This window comes from Cygnus olor, chromosome 3 (genome assembly GCF_009769625.2).
Source record: "Cygnus olor isolate bCygOlo1 chromosome 3, bCygOlo1.pri.v2, whole genome shotgun sequence".
Lineage (NCBI taxonomy): Eukaryota > Metazoa > Chordata > Aves > Anseriformes > Anatidae > Cygnus > Cygnus olor.
This window is the reverse complement of record NC_049171.1, coordinates 10,391,401-10,412,327: the sequence shown is the minus strand read 5'-3', so window position 1 is coordinate 10,412,327 and position 20,927 is coordinate 10,391,401. Positions and strand designations below refer to the sequence as shown.

The window sequence follows — 20,927 nt, the reverse complement described above, 5'->3', positions numbered from 1 at the left end:
GGCAAAAGGTTGAGGTATGTCAGAAAGCACAAACAAATTGAAAAAAAAAGTACAAGCACACTTGCGAATGTACTTACAGTAATAGATGCAACCGGTAGTGAAATTCACAAAGAGGAGGTAGCAGTTCACAGCTTGACAGCATTTGAGACAGTATGCAGATGTGGGGACTGGCCGAGTAACTCAGAGCTGAAACTATCAGCTGCAGTTCGAAACGGTGAAAAGGGTATGTAGGAAGTATGCAGATGCATCAGAACAGCGAACGTGACTGGAAGGAATGGTTCAGTAAAGGTCTCTGAAGAACACGTTACATGCAATGAACTCGTTTGTACAAGGCAGAATGTGACTGCAATTGCTCTCCTCAGAATCACAGAAAATCCCGAGTTGGAAGGGACCCACAAGGATCAGAGTCCAACTCCTGGCTCCACACAGGACCACCCAAATATCAGACCAAGTGTCTGAAAGTGTTGTCCAAACACTTCCTGAACTCCAGGAGGCTCAGTGCTGCGACCACTGCCCTGGGGATCCTGTGCCAGTGGCCGACCACCCTTTCGTTGAAGAACCTTCCCCGAATATCCAGCCTGACCCTCCCCTGACGCAGTTCTGTGCCGTTCCCTTGGGTCATTGTCCCATCCATTAAGACAGCTATTCCACGTGCTATGTGCTCAAAACTGATAAAAACAAATCAGGTATCTGCAGAATTCATAGCTAGAGAGAGTCTCCCTCTCTCTAGATAAAGAAACATATTACAGACAAGTTCCCAATGCTTTTTGGTCTGTTAAATTACATGAAAACACCTCGCAGCGCGCCATAAAATACACTATTTTACCTAGTTCTAATGAAAGAGATGGGAACAACAGTTACCTCTTTCTGGCTACGAAAGTTAAGTCTGCTGTCAGAACTGTGGCAGTCTCAAGCACGTAATACAGTGATTTTTCAAAAATGCACAGTGCAAGACTTTTTTTTTTAGTGCACAAGAAGTCACCACCTTAAAATTCACCCCAAAAAAACTTGGGGGACTTCCTGCAAATTATACAGCACTAGTACAATGAAAAATTTCATGAACTTATAAAACAAGTTTTAACAGGGCATACGTTTTCCAAAAGAGGAATCAAACACCCTCACCTGAGCTCTCTGTTAACCAAAACAAAAAAATCTTTCTAAGATTTCTCTTCCTAATTTGTGGGGCTTGAAAAGTTTTGCTAGTTTGCAAATTTGAAAAGCTGCTTAAAACATTAATTTGACATTCATTAACTGGGTTTCTAGTTAAGTGGAGGAAAATGCTCCTGTAATTAAAGAAAGAAAATAGCAAAATATAATTAAAAACGCTGAAAAACACCAAAAGACAACACTTGTTACAAGGTTATTACAGAACCTGTAAGGCAGAAACAGAAATGAACAACCTCCAACACAGCTTCAGATTGATGTAAACTTGACCGGGAGAAGGAAGCATCAATCATCTAGCACAAAACTTACGCTTTTAGCAGGACTCTATTTACGTGCTGCATAGTTGCCTAGCACCTGAAAGTCTTAACTGTCTGTTTATGAAAGCTACTTTGGAAAAAAATTAAATTTTTTTTAACAACTGAAACTATTTTTAAACTAAATAAAAGCTGCAAAGTTAGGAAATAAAAAAATACGGTGTGCAAGCTCACTCAGATTTCTAGGGATGGTTTTAAGTGGGTTCTACAACAGGAAGAACTAATGATTCAGGAAACGCGACTCCCACTCTAAGGTGAGAAAACAGATTATGTTGTTCCCAATTTGAACGATGAGACGACGATCGTTGTTCCAAGGGATGGCTACATGGCTGTAAGACCTCATATGGGAAAAATATCTCCCCATTTCCACTGCACAAACGTATGTGCGTATCTTATTTGAATGTCAAAAACAATTTTATTGTTTAAATCGAAGGCAAAGTTTTTGCTAGGAATTGTCCATTTGCTACTGGAGGCAACAATGTTAAACATTTGCACATTTTATTAGTTTAATAACATCCATGCATTTCCTTGTAGCTAAATTAATTCAAACAGATCCTCGTGGAAGTCATACTCAATACTTGTAAAAACCGATACACAGTTTCTCCTCCATTCCACGAGTGCAAAAAAGCTCTGGAACTCGGTAAGACACTTCTTTGCTCTATTATCCCCTCACACCCCAAAAAGGATTTTGTGTCAGCAGCTATTCACAGAACTTCTCCAGAAACCTACAAATTCTACCAGAAATGAGTTACAGCAACTGAAGCCTAACTGAAGCTTTGGGCAAAGACGCAATTTATATTCTTTTGTTTACAGTGCCGCTATCCTTAGGAAGCTCGAAAAAAGCTGCTACAATCACAGCATTTCTCTTTTGCTTCTCCAGGATCTGACAAAGAGGCTCTGGCAGACCTAGCTGCAAGACTTGAATGTTTTCACCAACAGTTCCTACCCTTCCCCTCTACTAGGACAAAGAGAACAGAAACAGCTAACCTCATCTTCAAATTCGTAACTCCATTTAAATAAATTGATGAACTTCTTATTGGTATGAGGGACAGTAGTAGATAGGGCTGACAGGGAGGAATACGGAATGAACAGCATGGACAGCATCCCCCGGCTGTACCTCTTTGCTTCAGCATGTGCAAGAACATATGCAAGTGCTCTGACACCCAAGCAAAGATATCCTGAACTTCCCAAAACCCTCATCTGTGTAAAACCAAACATTATCGACTGCTGATCACTAAGCCTCAAAAATTCACACAGAACTGACGTGAATTAATGATGATCAGTAACCTATCTGCAGCCCTAAGGGGATGTTAATGAAAGGATGATGCCACGGCGGATAGTGCTCTTCCTCAGATATGGTACCAGCAAAGAATCTGATGCACATTTTTGTTCTTAAGGGAGGGAGAGAAAAGGCAAAAACCCAACTGAGGTAGTTTTTTATACTTAGCTTATTATCCTTTATATCTATTTCCGATATTAAATATTCTAAAGGAAGATGAAAGAAACGCAGGTACAGTTAGTTCTAGACTGAGAAATTTGTGCTTAATCCTGTCATTCACTGAACAGACGTGCTCCCTTCTGGTTTATTTTAAGGGGTAACAACAGAGGCCACCTGACTCAAATTACAGTTTGGGATTTGTCATCTCGGATCACGGAGTTGTGCATGCATTACGTTTCAGCTAACCAACGCCAAAAGACTTTTGGATATCGTCTCTCATGCAAGTGAGTGCTTCTACAGCCTTGCCCTCCCTTATGATGCCAATTATTCTGCGCAGCCCTCCCCTCTGGCGAGTAGTTCAACTCTTCCCAAATGAAGTTTTCACCATGCGAGTAACTGTTGTCCATCACTTTAATTTCCTGTTGCTACAGCTGAGGCAACCTTAAAAAACACAGAATACAAGTGTTAACAACATCACACGTTCATGTGACTGTTACTCTGAAGCCTTCTATGAGCCAATTATATCAGCCTCCAGGCAGAGTGGCTACTTAATTTAAGACACTGGGTCAAACAAGTTTTCACATCAAAGATTTTTACAACTCAACTGAGAGGTGAATTCCATTCAACTGTGGGGTGTTTGAACTTCCTTGCTCTTCTCTTAAATGTGAGCGGCACCTCAAGTTTTTCCACCATGGTCTTCATGACGAAGGGGCAACCCTGGCTATACGTACAGACTGGGCGACGAGACGCTGGAGAGCAGCCCTGCAGAGAGGGGTCTGGGGGTTGTGGTTGACAGCAAGTTGAATATGAGCCAGCAGTGTGCCCTGGCCGCCAGGAGGGCCAACCGTATCCTGGGGTGCATCAAGCATGGCATTGCTAGTCGGTCGAGGGAAGCGATTGTCCCGCTCTACTCTGCGCTGGTGCGGCCTCACCTCGAGTACTGTGTGCAGTTCTGGGCACCACAGTACAAAAAGGACATTAAACTGTTGGAGAGTGTCCAGAGGAGGGCGACGAAGATGGTCAAGGGCCTAGAGGGGAAGACGTATGAGGAGCGGCTGAGGTCACTGGGCCTGTTCAGCCTGGAGAAGAGGAGGCTGAGGGGGGAGCTCATCACGGTCTACAGCTTCCTCACGAGGGGGAGTGGAGGGGCAGGCACCAGCCTATTCTCTTTAGTCACCAGCGATAGGACCCGCGGGAATGGTGTCAAGCTGAAACAGGGGAGGTTTAGGCTACACATCAGGAAGAGGTTCTTCACTGAGAGGGTTGTCACGCACCGGAACAGGCTCCCCAGGGAAGCAGTCATTGCACCAAGCCTGTTGGAGTTTAAGAAGTGTTTGGACTGTGCTCTCAGTCATATGGTCTGAATTTTTGAGTAGACCTGTCTGGTGCCAGGAGTTGGACTCGATGATCCTTGGTGGGTCCCTTCCAACTCAGGATATTCTATGATTTCCAGAGCAGCACACATTAAGCTGCCAGTACTGCCACGGAACTGCAGGGCCATCCAATCCACTTGATGCTTCCTCACGCTATCAGGGCCTCTAATGCTACAGTTTATTCATATGAACTGCTTTCCAACAATTGACACTTCACTGGTAATTACCATAGTTCATTTCTAAATAATCCCTTACAAAGGACACTGACAAGCAATTCTTCAGTCTTAACAACAGCAAAAATTAAATGTCCTACTAGACAAATAATTATCTTTATTAAGGATGTTGTCTTGCCGTACGCTTAATAAGATGTTCAGTTCTTTGGCAGACATTTCAGATGGCTTTCAAGAAAACAAAATAAGGTTTCTCTAGTCTTCCCAGGAATTAGTTTCTTGGAATTAACTGAGCATGTTTATTACATTATTATTCTGACTTAGAACAGATTTCTTGACTTCCTTAACACTTCAACTAATTCGAAGATTCTTCAAAATCCATCAGTGATTCCAACCAAGTCGATGTTCCTTTTAAAAACAAACCGCACACAACTGTATTGACTCACTTCTCCGTACCACTCAGTCAGTCAAAAGTCTCAGGTATCTTCTATTATGGAAGAGAACACAAGGCTTTTCCACGTTCTGTGTTTACTTTATCCTCCTTCTAAGGCCTCGGACTTATGCTTGTTTCTTGCCATAAGAGTTATAAGGTTTCACATCACCATAAGAATTTTTCATATATTGTAAATAAGGATTGCTTTATTTTTACTTGAAAAAATCCCTGCTGAAATTGCTAACTTCCATTTTGTATTTTACTTTCTATACAGTTTAAGTTCTTGATGCAGTGGAGCTAGAGCTCCGCTGTCTTACAAAAAATGGTTCAGTCTTGCTATTTATATCTAAAAAGCATTTTAAAAATTGTTTTGGCAGTCTCACATGCTGTGACTTCACTAAAATGTGCTAAAACTATGTCAAATCCACAGTTTTAAGATATGCTTAGATAATGTATGTTGAATAAAAGATTTCAGCGTCTTCATTTCTACTTACTTAGAACAACTGTTATCTACTATACTTATTTCTATTAATGTTCTTTGCAATCTCTCTCCAAATGCATCAAAAAAATTATCTCCATATATTCATCAGAGATCTTATCTACCCAATGCTTAGAGAACAATAGCAACTAGTTGAGTTCCTACCAGTCTGCATAAATTAAGGTTTTAGAAAACCCACTTGATCCAGTGCTTCTAAATTCGAGAGCTGCCTCTTTAAAACAAATAAATAAATGCAGTAACTTCTCTCTTAACAAAAATCCCCCAAAGCACTGGCACACAGAGGAAGACTCAAATCACAGAACTCAAGCGGAGAAGTCTCCTGATCTGTACGTGATTTCTGCTAGTTCATGTTTCCAAGGATGAATGGGAACAGTGAAAAACAGCAGAACAGAGGCAGTATTGATTATGGCAAGTTGGAAGATACTATTTTCCTACAGGTAATAATGCACAGCAGTTTTCCCCTCACCAAGTTTTTATAATGTATAAAATTATGAAAGCACTACAAAAAATAAAGAGTAGTTCCCTTGAACCTCTCACCCAAGTTACTTGAAAACGTACCTTATGTTTATGACATTTACCTGCTAAAGGAATGCAGAAATAATTTGATGGATCTAACCAATTATTAAACAAGGCTGTTGATTAAGATGTGGCTCCGATTCCCACTGAGGATGGAATAATTTTATCTACACAACCTATCAGCCTTGTGAAACGCTAGTGAAAATCAGCACAGCTGCCTTTGTAACAGACTGAATGTTAAAAAAACACATTTTCACACATTCAGGAAGTACGTCCAAGTGGACAAGTAGAATATTGCAGTTTTCTTTTTAAAGAGCTGCACTACAGTTTCTGTATAAATGTAACACAGAATGTGATATAGCATAGAGCTGGATGTCAGGGCAAAAGATTTGTTTTGCTATACTGATCGGTGAAAAAGGAAGAAAGAGTAGAAGACTAAAGCCAGAAAAAAAAAGTCAAAAGCACCAAATAATCAGAAAAAAACAGATTAGGGAAAAAATAAACAGACAACAGATACTCCTGGTTTTAAGAGCAGCACATTTTATTTACACTTGCTCCTGCGTTTACTACATGTTTGGAACACATCCCGTAAGTTCTTGTGCTTGGGAAGGTAAAACAAGTTCCTTGTGGCCCTAAGGGTGGCACATTACAAGAGTCACTGGGGAAAAACATTCCTATCTGAAGTTCAAAATCAAGTTTTTAAAGAAAAACGAGGAAGCTCTATCAATTAAACACTTGCGAGTAAGAGCTTAAAACTGGATTTTTTTCCCCCCAGGTTATCATCTGCAACAGGAGTATGTTAAGTTTCGATCTACATGTAATTGTACTGCTTCTATTTCACCTCAACCAAAACTTTTTACCTGCAAGCGTAACAAGTAAGATTGTGTGCAAAATCCGTATTACTTCTCATAAAGCTGGCAAGAAGCTAGTCCCCTTTTAAACTAGAAAAATTGTTTTGCATGAATTCAGGTTTTATTTGACAGTATTCTGATGAAAACAAGGTACTCCCAGAAATATGAAATGCTTATACACATTACATGAAAGGTCCAAACTGAGCATTTTGAGATAATTTTATGCAGTTTGATTTATAACTGCTTTAATAGAAGTAACTGAGTATTTTAGACTTTGGATTGCTACAGGCTTTGAAGAGGTGGCTTAACTCACACGTATCTTTCTTAAAGATGGGGACTGAACACAAAACATCGCTGTTTCAATATAAAACAAACAGGCTACCTACCGAACGATCTACATGAATGCTATCTCCTGCGGGCCAGCGGTGTTTGCTGGAGTAGCCACTCAGCTGCTCACCAGCCTGTCTCTGGAAGAAATATCCAACTGTGGCATCATCCTGAAAACGTCCACTGAGGACACTGGAAGCACCTGACACTGCAGTTGCAGGGACGGGGTGAGGAGTGTTTCCACCTGCACTGAGCCCTGCTGCTGCTCCAGCTACCGTTCCAGCTGGGGCAACCCCTATTCCAACCCCACTTGCTTCCTGACCAGTGTTGGCATGTATCATTCCTCTGGTCTCCTGCCAGGCCACTTCATTCATGCCTAGGAGGACACACGGAATGCTCATTCCATGTAGAAACCTAAAAAGAAAAGGTCTTAATAATAACACAAAAGGCTTTTCTACGTATCTTTAAATGCGCAGTTCTCAGAATTAGGATTTCAACAAAAAATCCAAGCCATTCATTGTCAAAAGTTTTACTGATTTATTTAAACTTTAGATTTTAAATACCATTATCAAATTAGGCCTCTAATAATAAATAAAATACTTTTTTCAAGACAGTATATTAATATGGTAGAATTTCATATATTATAAATGGTTGCCTGCAAATTTTCTAGCCAGAAACAATCAAAATATGATTTCAGATCATAATGGCAGCAGTTTCTTTTGCATTATTACTCAGCATGATGTGTAAAACCACTAACTCTGTCATACCGGTATGTCTGATTTTACACATTTGTAGACCATGAAATGAAGTAGCACAGAAAACTAACTTCTCCACCTGAACTACATCTCATTCTTGTATGTCAACTTCAGTTCTCCTTTCAAGTTTGGTACACTATGTAACTAATGGACATTAAACTCCACTAACCCAGTACAGTATAATATATTATATATATATATATATATATATATATATATATATATTATATAGTATATTTCAGGTTTTTCATGAAACAAAAATTTCAGGCTCAGATTGAAATGAAGTTTGCCAACTCCCTTTTGAAATACTTAGCCTACTTGAAACGAGTATAAACAACAATAGTAAAAATTGCTCTCCAATGTTGGAAAAATCCTCTGCAGGTAAAAGAAAATAAAAAAATAAATACCTCTCCCTGGACACACGATTCTCAGTCTACCATAACTGACGTATTATCAATCTTTAGTACGTAAACGGTCTAATTTCTAAGTCAACAGGACTACAAATATAAGAAACCAGATCTCCTCTACAGTCTTAAGTAAGTACTTTCGTGGAGAAAAAAAAAAGGAATTATTTGAATTTTCAAGTTACAGAAATATCTCACTTTTCATGCTAAACAAGAACGTCAAGTCCAAACAATAAAAACTGACATATATAGAAAGATACATAACCAAAATAGGACACTTAGATCTGAAGATGCAGACAAAAGGAACCACAGCCCTCTAATCCCTCTACATGTTCCTACATTTTTAATCTAGCCTTCTCGACTACTGCATATCCAATCATTAAGGGAAAGTATATATGTGTAGATATATGATAGCACGACGGTTTTATAATCTTGAATAAACATGGCTTTGTGAATAACAAGATCTAAAGCTACTTTGTCTTATTTGTATTGTTACAGTAGGTATTTGCTTTACTATGAAAACATGTTACTAAAATCAGTTCTGTGGCTTCTTCACACTACACAACTCATTCAGTATTCACAGAACTGAAGTTTAAGGAACTTATAATGGAGATAAACAGCAAGATGCTTAAAAAAAAAGGATCAAAAAAGTAGTATTTGCTATTTCTAGCTCAAACTGCACAAGGTTAGTAGAATCCAGTGAGTCCAGCTTTGTATTTAAACAATAGGCACGTGTAAATATTCATGAACTAAACACACGAACCCAGCTTTTTCAAAATCACTTCCCCTTTGAAGAAATTTGTTAACGAATTCCATGTAAAACTTCAGACCAGCCACACAGCATAAAATTTATACAACTAGTTTGATACCTCAGTCTTAAACTTCTTTCTCAAAATAACAGGATGAAAACTAAAAGCAAAGTTCTCAAACATAGGTCTGACACAACTTTTTTCGATTGGGATTTACCTGCAGAGAGCTTTAAAGCAGAAAGACAGGCAGACCTGTTACTTCTAACGGAGTTCTGCCAATTCCTCAGTGAAGTAAGAAGTAACCTATTTTAGAACTTTATGAAAAATTAAATCTGGAAACAATAACAATTACGAAACGTACATCAGATCATTTAGATCAATGCACACAAATACATATTGTAAAATTGTGCCTGTTAAAAATGCTGCAGATGTGGTATTAGCACAGCCTGCCCAGGACAGAGGATCACGCTGCCACTCTGAAGTTTAGTGTGGGACTTGAATGCAGAAATAGATGCAGACTTGGAACTAGCAGTAATTCCAATTTTAGATTATTACAGAGATACTTTTGCTGTATATTTCACAGTTTTATGCTCTTTTCTCTACTACAAAGATGGTCGTCATAATCTCTTCAGACACATTTCTTCTGTTTGTCCAGAACTGTTCCTAAATAGACGTGTTTAGAAAAAAAAAAAGTTAACCAATTATGAGATAGAATCTTTAAAGATATTTCTAGAGATAACACCTGGTCTTGATTTGTAAGCTAAACAATTCACATACCAGCCTGGAAAACACTAAAAGCCACAGCAGGTATTCTGAGTGGGACTTACACTCAACCTTGCCATAAAGCTTCAGTATACAAGCCATTACTATAAAATAAATTTTATAGAACTTGTTCAAAATTACACCGAGGCAGCTAGGACTGAATACGTTCACATGTTCCGATGCCATTTGAAACTCTTTTCTACTACGTGATGATGAAGTGCCTCCGACTTCATTATTAGAAGCACGACATAGCTGGTATTTGTTGTTAGGGCAGGAGGAAACAAGCTGTTAAGCGGAAGCCTTCTTGTCCCTTTTCTGGGACAGGAGCCTGGGCACTGGCTTTGTGACAACACTGGAATGGTCGCATTGTGTGGAATAATCAAGACAACAGCTATGTTATGGGTGGGGGAAGCTCACATCACGTGAGGTAAGCATCTTCAACTAAATTTATTGGGGAACAGAAAGAAGATTGGTAACACTCACATACCTATACACGTGATACATACAATGAAAAGTATTTATAAAGCAAGTCTGTTCTACGGCCTAGTGTGGTTTCCTTTCTAGATTTTCTATCAGAAATTTTTAAAAGCAGGGCATTAATGCTTGCTTCACAGGAGAGCCCAACACAGAAATAACATTCAAGAGAATTTAGGGTTCTTTTTAGTGCAATGCACAGTGAAATTTTCTTTTTATACTTCTACATTCAAAAAAAAAAAGGCATGAAGACATGCAAGAATTTAAACAATCTACTGGATTACTTGCCTCTGTGTATAAACACTTGGTCTAATCTTTTTGGGGTTTTAGTAACCACTGTACAAAGAAAAAAAATGAAGTTATCAAAGAGAATGCTTTTAGAAATTCTACACATGCAGATTATTCAATACACACTCATATCATTAAATCAAAAGGGAAAAAAATAAATCTAAAACTGAACCAGAAAATGCTGCTGAAAATCAGATCTAGTTCACAGTACTCAACAAGCTGATGTCCTGGTAATATACTTGCCCCAAACATCTGCAATACCTTGCCCAATGAGAACACGGCAAAGAAACTCTTCCGAGAGCAAACCATGAGGAAAACACGTACCCAAAGCTTCCAGTGCACCACAAGGCTACACGACATCCAATACACACTGCCACAATACAAGAGAGCTTCTCTTTAAAACACAGGCAAGTCCAGCTTCTTCAGCCAACCGCTTCTCACACTATGAACTCAGTCATGACATCAGATATGACCGTAATTACCTCAGCACTGTGCCAGGACCCCAAACACTCAAGAAAAACATTAAGTAGTAGAGTGATGCTACAGACCAAAGCTACAATTTCCAGTTAACCCTGGAAAAAAAAAAACTATACAAATAACATACTTCCCTACATGCAATATCCACAGAATAAACCACAGAATGTGCATTATCAAGCAGTTTCTCACATGCATTTGCCTACTAACCATTCTGCTGGGACAAACTCCAAATTTTCAACTCTCTGAACACTTCAGAAAACCGCCAGGTGATTTCGTGTCATTTCTACACATACAACCCAAGCTATACCACCACCAAATTATCATTTGCCTTTTCAGTCCAAGCCTCCTTCTCCCAGCAAGCTAACACACTGTGCTCAGATTGGCACGGAGTTGTAGATCAGAGAAAGGCAGAAAATAATTCAGCTTCTCAACAAAACTGAATCTATTGTCAACACTTGGTTTTAGACCTAGACACTGCTAAATATAACAGAAAACCAAGTTTTATATCTGAAAATGGTAATGTGAGGTAGTAATTATGTCTTAAATGCACTCATGTTCCACAGCCCAAGATCCATACCATCGACTCACGGTAAGTAAAAAAGCCTCACCTCTCAGCTAAGACTCAACAAAGAGAATAAAAGATACACTAGAAGAAATCTCCAAGTACTCCGTTAATACGTTGCACATGAGTGACAAACAATTAGGCGATACAAAAAAAGTTTCACCAATTCTCATTTGCAATGACCTATATAGCTCGTGCGCTGCTACACCACTCCGAAAAAGCATCCGAAATCCAGCTGATAAAAACCTCTCTTATCGCATCCCCCGTAAAAACACGCTGCGTGTTTTGGTGGTCAGCTATCGTGCTCCAAAGGGCAAGCCAGACGGGCATAAAGCATCCCGAATATATTCATTTTCTCTCAAGGAACTGGAGTCTGAGGTTATGAAAAACACGAAACAGAACAATGCCAAAAATCTTTGCGCAAGGACTGCCAAGGAGATTAAAAACCCGAGCTGTAAGTCGGATCCACTCGGACAGCTGGCATTTTTCTCAAGTTTTTTTCCTTATTGTTGTCTGCGCGGCCAGGTCGGAAGAAAAATTAAACCCGAACACTTTTATCAAGCGTTTGGCCTTCTCGTTCCACCCTCAAAACGCGTTTAAAAAAAAAAAAAAAAAAGAAAAAAAAACACAAAGCCACAAGTTTTCACCATTCCGCTTAAACAAAGCCTGCTTCACCCCTACCCCACACGATTAACGGGGGGGGGGGGGGAGTCCCAAAACGGCGCCCCCACGCCCCCCGGCGGGGCTCCCCCCTCACCCACACCCCCTAATTCCTCCCCCCCAACCTTTCCCCAACCCCGGGATGGGGGCAGCTCCCCGAGGTCCCTTTTCCCCGGCAGCCCCGGAGCACGATGCCGGCCCCCCCCCCCCCAGCCCCTCACGGCGCTCCCTCCCCACCTCGGCGCCGCTCCCCGGCGAGGCGGGAGGACACAAAGGCGGCGAGGCGCGGGCGGCCGCCGAGCAGGCCCCGCGCCGCCCGGGGACCTGCCACAACATGGCCCCCTCCCTCCTCCTCTCCCCTCCTTTCTCTCCCCTCCTTTTCTCTCCCCTCCCTCGGCGCGCAGCCGAGGCCGGAGACAAAAGGGGGCTGGAGGAAAGGAGGGGGGCGGTGGGTTGGAAGAAGAAGGGGGGGGGGATTGAAGGCGGGGGGGTGAAGCAGCGCGGCCCCGGCTCTTCCACCCCTTCCCCGCGGGTACTCACGGGCTGGCTGGCGGCGCTGCTCGCTGCGATGGAGCCGGAGCGGGCCCTGGGACACCCCCGCCCTCCTTCTTCCTCCTCCTCCTCCTCCTCCTTCTTCCTCCCTCCTCCTCCTCCTCCTCCTCTCGGCGCCTTCTCCTTCCTGCCGCCTCCCCACCCCCCCCCTCGGCCGCGGCGAGGGGCTCACAACAACATGGCGGGAGGGCGAGCCCGGAGGGAGAGGAGGGAGAGGGACAGCGAGAGCGCGGCAAACCTCCCTCCCCCCCCTTCCTCCTCCTCCTCTTCCTCCTCCTTCTCCTCCTCCTCCTCGCCGCCTCTCGCCCCAGCGCATGCGCTCCCCAGCACCGGGAGAGAGGCGGTGGCGGGCCCCGGCTCCTTCCGCCGCTCACGGCGCCTGCGCCGCCATCTCGCCGTCCCCTTCTCCTTCCCCTTCTCCTCCCTCACGCCCCCCTCAGTCCCCCCCGGGCCGGGATTTGGGGGACAAAAGGGTGGGCGAGGGGCTGAGCGGCGCCTTCCACGGGTTTCGTCCCAAGCGCGGTCTGCGGGGCGGGTCACGTTTTGTTTGTTTGTTTGTTTGTTTGTTTGTTTGTTTTTTTACAATAAAGAGAAAAGCGTGGCCGGAGTTACTAATAAAGTAGTGCGCCGGTAATTGGTATGTGGTGGTGTGGGGAGGATTCGATTGTTTCCTCCCCTTGAGAGTTAAATATTGGACCTTGAATACCATGCTAATAAACACTGCTAGCAATGGGGGTTTGTCAGACACGCCGAATTCCAGCCTAAATTCTACTCATTCAGTAGCCCCAAAGAAAGGGAGGGGGCTCTGCCTGCCCGTGGCACTTCAAAATACAGCTTTTGTCAGGAAATGTGCTATTTTGTCTTCTTAGCAGTTCCTAAAGGAGCCCCGCTGGGGAATACTCCATTTCAGGAAGCGGCACGCGGATGCCATCCACAGTCGAAGTGTCAGGGATCGCGTTATCGGTTACTCGGAGCACGGCCGCCCGTAGGCAGAAGGGAGGCCTGGTCCGTGGTCCCAGGGCTAATTCTGGGTGCTACAGGACAAGAAGAAGAGAGCTGGGGTGCAGGAACACCACATGTGTCTGCTGCCGCTTGCTGCAGCCCTTTGGGGACGAGGTGTCTGTGATCACTAACTGCGTTCTTAAAAATAGGGGTGTATTGAGGGAGAAAACTCGCTGTTTTCACTGTTTATAGATGTGATTAAAAGCACAAAAGCTCCCAGCTCCCGATAGAGCTGGAAGCGTTTTCCCAAGAAATGAAGATGATTTCTTCAGCTTAATCCTAGTCAGCTAAGTAGCCAGACGTCTGATGCTGCTAATCCCTGTGATCCCCAGCGTCCTGTCCCACTGCCACCTCCGGGCTCTACAGGGAGGCTGCAGGGCCAGAAAGCTATATCCCCTGCTTGCTTGAGGAGAATAGGTCTCCAAGTTACAGTCCCCAATTCACAACCTTCCCTTCATGCAGGCAGGCTGGGACTGAAGAAACCCCATTAACGGTTCTTGCCCTCCCAAGATTACAACAGCAGCTGGTCTATGTTATGCCAGCTCTACAGCACAGACACTTTTGAAGACCCAGTTTGTCCTGGATAATTCTGATCGGCGTCAAACTGTGCTTGTATAAAGCTTTAAGTGTTCGGAAAGAATTCAACGTATATACGGTAAGCAGAAGCTTGAAGAACTTCTACATCGAGCTGCTCCTCAGTTCTGGAAAACCCCAACTGATCAAGAAAGAAATAGAAAAATGCTCAAGTGCGATCAGTTCAGGATTTGTTCTGAGAAATATGATCACTGTTATTTTCTGAAGTGTTTTTCTAATGAAGAAATACCACAACCACATACATTGCAGTTTAACAACATCCCTAAGGTTTATGGCTCACACACACACACAAAAAAAAGTTCAGGAAAAGTCTTCCTCTCTTACCTTTCTTCTGAGAAGAAACTTCAAAAGTACTCAATACTTTAGATATGTTAACTTGGTGTCACTCCCTTACAAAATGCTTTTCTTAGCTTTTTTTTTTTTTTTTAAAGGAGGTATTCACAGCTGACTGGGCTCTGCTTACACTCCAAATGTTTCTGATAAACTAAACTAACACAGTTTTGCCTTTTTTTTTTTTTCCTGTGAATAATCATCCTCAATGAAAAACACTAACCAGATGTACAGCCTACAGTTTAGAAAAATACACGGGGACGTGGAAAACTGGGATAATGTTACCTTCCTCCACAGTATACCTGTGCAACCATGGGCAAGTCAATTAATTGAAGAGCACTGACTCAAAATGAAAGCTGCAGTCCTAACCATCCCCACTCAGCTAGTGTCTAATCCTGAAGATGTCTATGTTTTCTAAAGCCACATACTTCAGGACGTACAACTCTCCACATGAACAAAATTCCTCTTGCTGTGCCAGGACATCCACGTCTGCCAGCAGTTCTGACAGACTGGGCTGTTACATCTTGTGTGGTAGCAAATAATTAACCTGAATTAATTAAAACAGAGATATTTCTCCATGGAAATTAAACAACTTGATACGGTAGACCTTCTCAAAGCATCTCCAGAAAAGAAGCACGTTCCTAAGGAAGGCTGCAGTCAGTTAAACCAGTGTGAACCCCCTTACACTTCCAGGACGAGGAAGCACCCAGCTTTGCTTCCTTTCCTTAAGCCCCACAGGTCTGATTTCCTTACAGAGCGTCCTGAACATCACCAGACTACTTCAGCTGTCCTCTGCTGCAGCTTGGTCACGGTGCAGAGAAGAATTCAAGTTCCTTCGTCTCAGATCTTCTTGCTGCTGGCCTTGCAGTCTAACTACCATGCTACTACCTGTGAGGAGCAGTCATAAAAGGGTGAGCCTGGCTCGGCTCTCTGAAATAAGAGCCACAGTTAACTAACTACCTACCGCCTTCACAGGGAAGCACAGCACTGCAGATCTGAGACGATTAGAGCTATCTGTCCACATTCCAGAGCAGGGCCCTGGAGTGGTGGTATATACCCTCAGCACATCCCTCGTTACCTACATCTCTGAGATATGCTGACCCAGATGTATGCTTTGTGCATCCACAGGAGCAGATCCTGTTCTGAAGTTATTAATTGTCCCACACGCTGCATAGTACATCTGGGCAACTAATGCACAGTCCTGGATTCCACTTTGTCAACAGACATACAGTTTGTTAATTAAAAAACCACCACCAACAACAACAACAAAACCAAAGGAATTCTGAAATACTACATTCACCAGACACACTGCTAAATGCATGGCTATAGGAATCAGTTGGCACTTCATGTTTTAGGCCACCTGTGACTGTGATACTTAGGAGTGTTTACTGAGATAAGAACTCTAGCCCAGTGCACCCAAAGTCCCCTTTGGCCAGCCTCTCCCTGGGGCCTCAGAGAGCTCTGCTTGCATGCTGCAGGCTCTTCATACAGAGGGACTTTCCCACCCACGCATCCTTTTGCCACACCATTGCTCCACAAGCACAGCTGTTCCCTGCCATAGCCATTCACCATGCTAACTCGGAGCTGACTCTTCAGTCCAGTTGCTTTTGCTGATGCTATTGCCTTAATTCCTACAAACTTCACAGCCTGCTCCTGTCTCAGTCCTCTCTCTTCTGATAGAGAAACATTTGGGCCCATGTATGCAACTGCCTAATTTTAGTGGTTAAAGCTACACATTTTAAAACCCTTTTCCATGTGTGTATGGGGTGAAGAACTCTTCTGAGTTACCTTAGCATCCTCAAATTCCCCATTTAACAACATAAAAACTGTTACAAACTGTTACAAAAAGGCCTTCCTTTAGTATGGATAGTATGATTCCTGTAAACCATTCGACAGCAGCCACACTACCAGCGTGCGGAACGCCAATTCCACTATATTGCTCAAAATTGTTCGTTGGTTTCCCCTGTCCATGCAACTATAAATTTCTTTGAGGAAGAACATCTATGCTTTTGTGGGTTATTTATTTATTTATTTTTGGACAAGCTAGTAATTGGCATAAGGTACTAAGCTAATACAAATGAGAATGCTTCAGTTTAGAACCAACAGAAGATTCAAAGCTGAACTGTAATCATTTTTGTCACTGATCCAATTTTTGGACTTCCTCATTACTATGCTGTTGTTTCCAAATGTAGGGAGGCTGAATTGCCCTTCAGTTAGATGGTCATTGCTTCTGTAAACGTTATCATCTTTTCCAAAGGAGCTGTTCTGCAAGAGGTTTAAAGGAGATGCATAAAGGAGGTATCACTGAATGGAGTGCACAGCCCTGCAGTACATCTCCCTGAACTTGTTACAAGAAAGAGGTATCTTTTGTGGAAGTGCTTTGCCAAGTAAGTCTATGCTAGAATCACAGAGAAGGTGTCAGCTGAGCACTTGTTTCACCAGTAAGACAGCTTTTCTCCCTGAGTTATTCACCTCCTGGTAATTGGCTGAGGTATAAACAAGGTTCATAAACATACCTCAGAGTCACAACAACCAGAGTCGGTCATTGTAACTGAACAAGAGTGACTAATGACATTACTTCGTGTACATGAATGTGAATAGCTGCGGAGTGGCAAAGTCAGAGATAACGCCAGCTGTTTTTTAGATTCATATTCACCTCATTCACAACAGAGTGGCTATCAGTGCTTATCTCCAGAGAAAAGCCTGCATGTCTCAATAGAATTATGTTTTTCTTTCCATTGGAGAAATAAGTTCCAGAAACCCTTCATGCTGAATGCAGACCATGGCTCTGAGAACTGAGGATTCTATATTTTACTCTGTACAAAGAATGACGCCTCAAAGATAAGCATTAAATTGATTCTCAGTCATTTCATATATCAAGTGGTAATAAGTAAACACTCTAATTTCTGACAGAAGGGAAAGAAGTTCAAAGAACTATCCCAGGCAATGGAAGTTATCACAAGAGCTCTGAATAAAAGATAATATTTTCTTCTGTGCAATTAGAAGAGGAGGAAGATAGTTTAGACATATCAGAACAAGGGAGAGTGGGAAGAACATGGGATTTTTTTTTTTTTCTGCTAAGGAAAACCATTCTAAAAATCCTAAAAGCACATCCATAAATTGTAATGTTGTTGCATGAAGTTTCAGTAACTTAAATGAACTGGAAGTTCTCTGAATCTTTACAGATTAGGAGCCATAGTACAGAGGATAAACTTGAACAAAGATCTGCAACAGTACTGTGTGCTTCCATCACTTCTCTCTTCTCAGGTTCATCAATACCTCGTATACCTATTGCTGTATCCAATACTGATCCTCCTGACCTCAGCAGATTCTTCTTATAGGGATCAAAAGAACTAGCTCTGCACCAAGGGGACTTTGCTTAAGGTAGCCTTGGACACCAGTGATCATCCTTGCACTTGTGTTGTAATTACTATATTTTACTACAACACATCCTTACAGTTGTGTTGTAATTTACTGTATTTTTTCTTTTATCTTTAATGATACTTGAAGCTCCCCAGAATTTCCTGTTCTTACTGTGTCAAGAGGGCTGACCAAAAGCAACAGAATACGTCTACATGGCTGAACACATCATCTGAATACCAAAATGCAGCACAGCCGTATCGACTCAGAGCAGGTAAAGGCCACCCTTCGGGCTTGCCATTTTCCTGTGAGGGCACACCCACGAGCCCTCCTTGGCACATAAAGAACACAAAGCATATTCTATGCCAAATGTGCCTTCGGAGCAACAAGGCATCGCACAATGAATACACAACGCCAGAGAGAGATTCAGGAAGGAAAATACTAGCTTGCTTCCTGCACATAAACAAAATGGTCGAGCACTGTAATACTGAAAAGTAGGTGTCAAAGTTATGCATGCATTGCTTAAAGTATTACATAAATAGTGCCAGTGTACTCGTACATAAGTGGGCTTACCTTTAACTACATCTGCAGGTTTTACAGACTTTTGAAGTACCTCTTCTGTTTCCAACGCATTCCTCTTCCTAGGCAGTTAGTTAAACACAGAGCCAAACAGAAAAGCCATTGCGACGATATAAGCTCTCCCTCCCTTGCAGTACAGGACCCCTGTCTTTACCTAATCTCCTATCTGGGCCCAACAGCCGCTCCTGCACCCGCACCCCCCAGCGCAGGGTTGGGGGCCCAAGAGCCAGCCGTGCCTGTGGCAGAAAATGGAAAAGGCGGGGCGAGAAGGGAGAGCAGCACTTTGTTTTTCTGCAGGAACCGCTCGGGGAAGAACCCACCACCCACCCAGCTATGCCCTTGCTGTGCCTGTACCACTGGGGGCAAAGAGCTTTGCAGGTGGGAAGCAGAGATTAGCTGTTCAAAGGGGAATAATCAATTCCCTTTCCCCTGGCACAGGAAAAGTAGGCACCGGCCCACACCCCACAGCCCGAGGCTTGCTTTGCCTGCTGGCTTTAGCTGGCTCCAGACGGAAATCCAGTTCAGCTGGAAAACTTCTTCTTCCCTCCTAATACATCCTGCTAGTGGACTGCAAAACAGGAACTTTATGTGTGTAAATGACAGTCCCTTTCCACTCATTTTAGCTAAGGGCTAAAAACTGGAAGACATCTGTAGATTCACCCAATTGCATTTAAGAGAACAGTATTACTTAACAGGGATTCTTGGACATCATCGTTATGTCACGAATTTATCAGCTGACTGCATCACTGACAAGGGTAATTAGGAAGCTATGATCTAGGACCAGAAAGAATCCTGCAAGCCTTTAAGCACAGTCCTTTTCATCATACAATCTCGAAAGAAAGTACCAAATGGAATTATAACCTGGTAGGATATTTTTTTCCCCTCTCCCACACACACTTCCCCTGTAAGGCCCACAAAAAGATGTGTAATTCATTTCATCCTTTTATTCGTATCTATTTATAACTTCAACCAAAGCTACAGATGGGAGTAATTACAATCTCAACACATCACTTTCTTCCCAAGATCATTAGTTTTTCTATTGGTAACGCCATGAAAGATGAGCCATTAACTGCAAAATACATGTTCCAACTTCATAAAGGACCAGCCAGAGATAGATAGAGAAGAGCATCATAACCTATGTGACCTTTCCAGGCAAACATTATTTTTTTTCCTTGACATTTGGCAGAGTCAAAGCAAGGTTATAATTAAATAGACTGTTAAAATTAAACCCTTGTCCTGGCTTTTTAAAAAGCTAGGCAGTAACCAGCATGGAGACAGGATGAGCCCCCTTGTCCCTGACTAAGCTTATCCTAGGAGATCGACTTCGCAGTGCTCCGAGCGTGGCCAGGAGCCCGTGGTACAGCCCATACCCACTCCACAAATGAAATGCTTTGAGCATGCGTGGGCAAAGCCTGACCTCGTGCTGTGCCTGACGCGGCGCTGAAACACATCCCGCCCCAGAGGGGGGGAAGAACAGTGGAAGGCAGATCTGCCCCACATGCGGATGGCAGTGTGAGGCAGGGATAAGATGACCCAGCCCTGCCCTGCACTCACACGGTGACCAAAAGAAGGTAAACAGGCAGAGGGGCAGCCCATGAAACTTCCATGAGCCGCTGCAGGCCACGTTACTCCCCATACAGGCCCTTTGCTCTGCTGCACCACCAGAGCTGGATGCAAGAAGAAGAGCGGCAGACGGGCGAGCAGCTCTTCAGGCACTTGGGCTGTTGGGAGGAAGATGCTGTCACAGCAGCGATGGCAAAGGGAGCAGCCTTCAGGCCCCCAGCAGCATCCCCCAGCCACAACACTGCAGCTGCACAGGGCAGAAAGGAGCAGGCACAAAGTGCAGAAGTGGCTCTTTCAATGGGTGTAAAACACAGCGTTGTAATTCATTTAACAAACAGCACCTCAGCTGGTCCTCTGTCCTGTTTTCTAACAGCCAGTGTAACCACGAATGTCACTTACAGTACAGGGGTTCATTAAAAAATTGGTGTTTTTTTGGTAAAGTCTTGAAGGCTTCGAGTTATATACATCCAGTCGCCTTGTCCCCTTTTCATCTAAGAAAAATTGGAATGATTTTGACCAGTAATATTATGATGTTTTAAAAAAGAATTGTACAGACAACACTTTTATTATAGAGTGATACCTAACATAGTGAACATGAAGTTATAGATTAAACTCTAAGCATGTGTTGTAAAAGTTTGTTTTAAAAATAATAAACCATTTAGTATCAGTTAAAGTACAATTATACATTTGTTCATAAATTCAGGAGTGGATTTAAGTGATTAAACAGAATT

The 20,927-nt window shown here is 42.7% G+C and overlaps 1 protein-coding gene across 1 annotated transcript in view; it reads right to left on the bottom strand.

Annotated features, from left to right (window-relative positions):
- Nucleotides 1-12,537, bottom strand: part of PUM2 (pumilio RNA binding family member 2) — a 68,859-nt gene extending 56,322 nt beyond the window's left edge. The window contains 1 exon segment of the mRNA XM_040553754.1: nucleotides 12,454-12,537. The gene's annotated coding sequence lies outside the window, so the exon portion shown is untranslated.
- Nucleotides 12,538-20,927: the final 8,390 nt, after the last annotated feature.